This window comes from Tupaia chinensis, unplaced genomic scaffold, assembly GCF_000334495.1.
Source record: "Tupaia chinensis unplaced genomic scaffold, TupChi_1.0 Scaffold000133_1, whole genome shotgun sequence".
In the NCBI taxonomy this organism is placed as follows: Eukaryota; Metazoa; Chordata; class Mammalia; order Scandentia; family Tupaiidae; genus Tupaia; species Tupaia belangeri.
Window position 1 is genome coordinate 4,369,475 of NW_006159602.1, and position 3,474 is coordinate 4,372,948.

Consider the following 3,474-nt stretch of genomic DNA (forward strand, 5'->3'; position numbering starts at 1 on the left):
ACTTGGTAATATCTTTTCTTTTTTTTTTTCTTTTTTCTTTTCTTTTTTTTTTGAAGAAGTTTTTGCTATAGGGCACATGTGCTCACCAGAAAGACAGAGAGAGACAGAGAGACAGAAAGTGACAAATCACCCCACAGGAAAGATGGTCACACCACAATCCCTTCTCCTCCATTCTCCTTTCAGGGGCTTGGACACACAGACACACACACACACCCAGAGTGAGTTTAAGCCACCAGGTCTGGGACTTGAACCATGGTCAACTACATGGGAGTCCAGCGACATAGCCATTACACCAACTGCTAGTCCTGCTAGTATCTTGTTGAGGATTTTTGCATCTATATTCATCAGATACTGGTCTGTAGTTTTATTTTCTTGTCATGTCCTTATCTGTTTTGGGGATGAGGGTGATGGAGGCTTCATAAAATGAACTTGGGAGGGTTCTTTCCTTTTGGATCTTTAGAAATAATATGAGTAGAATGAAGGTTAACTCTTCTTAAAAAGTTTCATAGAATCCAGATGTGAACCCATCAAGACATGGGCTTTTCTTCATTGGGAGGTTGTTAATTACTGATTCAATCTCATTGCTTGTTATGAGTCTATTCAAGCTTTCTATGTCCTCCTGATTCAATCTTGGTAGATTATATTTGTGCAGGAATTTGTCCATCTCATTCAGGTTTTCTTGTTTGTTGACCTATAGTTGTTCATAGTATCCTCTAGTGATGTTTTGTATTTCTAGTGCGTCTGTTGTAATATTGTCTCTTTCATTGAGAATTTGATTTATCTGGTTCTTTTCTGTCTTTTTAATTAGACTAGCTAATGGTGTGTCAATCTTGTTTGTCTTTCAAAGAACCAGCTTTGCTCAAATCTTTACTATTTCTTTTTTCTTGGCATTTTTTTAAAATTTTGTTATTGTTGCTGTTTATTTTTGTTTTTTAATTCCCTGAGTCATGATGTTAGGTTGTGTATTTGCCACCTCTCCATATTTATTATCCATACTTATTGGTATGAACTTGCCTCTTATGACTACTTTTGCTGTGTCCCATAAATTATGGAGACTCGTGTATTCATTATCATTGGTTTCCATGAATCTATTGATTTCAGTCTTAACTACTTAAGTAGTTGTGAAATCATTCAGGAGTAGGCTGTTTAGTTTTTTTGTGTTTGTGGATTTTAAAGGGTTTTTCCTGAAATTAATATTAAGTTTAATTCCATCATGGTCAGAGAAGATGCTGGATATAGTTTATATGCCAGGTTTGTTTTGTGCACTATCATGTGGTCAATCTTTGAAAATGTTCCATATGGGGCAAGAAAAATGTATATATTGTGGGTTTTTGGTGGAATGTTCTCTAGATGTCTGTCAAGTTTATTCAATTAATGGTGTTGTTTAGATCCTGTATCACTCTGCTTATTTTGTGTCTAGATGATTTGTCTATAGGAGATAATGGAATGTTGAGATCGCCAACGTTTAGTGTGGTGTAGTCTCTCTCTCCTTTTAGGTCTAGCAGTCTTTCCTTTACACCTTTGGGTGCTCCTGAGTTGAGTGTATAGCTATTTATAAGCATTATATCTTTTTGATGAATTAGCCCTTTTACTATTATATAAGGCTTTTCTTTGTCTTTTCTTATGGTTTTTGTCTTAAAGTCTATTTTGTCTAAGATCAATATTGCAACTCTAGCCCATTTTTGGTTTCTGGTTGCATGAGATACTTTTTTCCAGCCCTGCACTTTTAGTCTATATGTGTCTTTATCCATGAGGTGTGTTTCTTGCAGGCAGCAGATAGAGGGTTTCTGGTTATTTGTTTGTTTGTTTGTTTGTTTTTCCATTCAGCCAGTCTGTGTCTCTTGATTGGAGAATTTAACCCATTAACATTCAGTGCTGGTTCCAGCAGTTAGCGTAATGGCTAGATCACTGGACTTCCATGTAGTCGACCGTGGTTCAAGTCCTGGGCCCGATGGCTTAAACTCACGCCAGGCACATGTGCATGTGTGCCCAAGATCCCGAGAGGAGAATGAAGGAGAAGGGACTGTGGCGTGGCCATTCCCTTTGGGGGGAGTGATTTCTCGCTTTCTGTCTCTCTGTCTCTCTCTTTCTGGCAAGCGCACATACCCTATAACAAAAACCTCTCCAAAAAAAGAAAAAAAATATTCAATGCTATTATCGATATTTCCAGACTTATTCCTATGATTAAATTGGGCATCTTCTTGTGTGTGTTTTCTTTTTTTCCCTCTTATTTCTGTCTGTATGTCTTTAGTCTTCCTGGTATAGCACTCCCTTCCCAGCTTCTTGAAGAGCTGGTCTGGTGTTGATAAATGTTTTTTTATCTTTTCTTCCCCTTTGAACGATAATATTCCTGGGTATAATAATCTTGGTTGAAATTTTTTTTCATTTAAGACTTTGAATATATTTTTCCAGTCTTTCCTTGCTTGTGTTGTTTCTGGTTAGAGGTCCAAAGTTAGCCTAATGGGATAACTGTTGAAGGTAACAACATTTCTCTCTTGCCAATTTTATTATCTTGTCTTTATCTGTGGTTCTGATCAATATGGCTATAATGTGCCATGGAGGAGATCTTCTTGGGTTGATTCTTTTTTCTTTTTTTGGAGAGGTTTTTAGGGTGTGTGCACTCACTAGAAAGACAGAGACAGGGAGGCAGAAAGTGAGAAATCACCACCAAGGGGAGATGGCCATGCCGCAAGCCTCTCAGGATTTTGGGTAAGCACATACTCGCACCTGGCGTGAGTTTAAGCCACCAGGTCCGGGTCTCGAACTGCGGTCGATTACATTGGGGTCCAGCGACATAGCCATTATGCCAACTGTTGGTCCCCTCTTGGGTTGATTCTATTTGGGGTCCTTTGTATTGCTTGAGTCTGGATGTTTGAGTACTTGTCTAGATTTGGAAAATTTTCTTCCCGGATTTCATGGAATAGATTATCAATGCCCTTATTAGTTTCTTCACCTTCTGGGATACAAATTATCTGGATGTTTGGGCATTTAATGGTATCTAGTATTTCTTGTATATTATTGTCATTTTTTACTGGTTATTTTCTCAGTCTTTTTGGTGATTTTTTTCTAGATCAGAGGTTTTATCTTCTATTTCCAAGACTGTGTCTTCTGCATGATCTAATCTGCTTTTGATACTTTCAAGGAAGGTTTTGATTTCCCATGTCACAGTCTTTATCTCTAACAGTTCTGTCTGATTCTTTTTTATGATGTCTATTTCTTCTTTCAAATCACAAAAGAACTTCTTCATCTTCTGGAGCTCATTGTTTCATTCCTCTTGTATCTTCTGGAGTTCATTATCTCTTTTCTCTTGCATCTCATTTAGTTTTGTCACTATGAATATTCTGAATTCTTTTTTTTTCTTTTTCCTTCTTCCTTTCTTTTCTATTCTTTTTCTTTTTTCTTTCTTTCTTTCTTTCTTTCTTTCTTTCTTTCTTTCTTTCTTTCTTTCTTTCTTTCTTTCTTTCATTTTTGGAG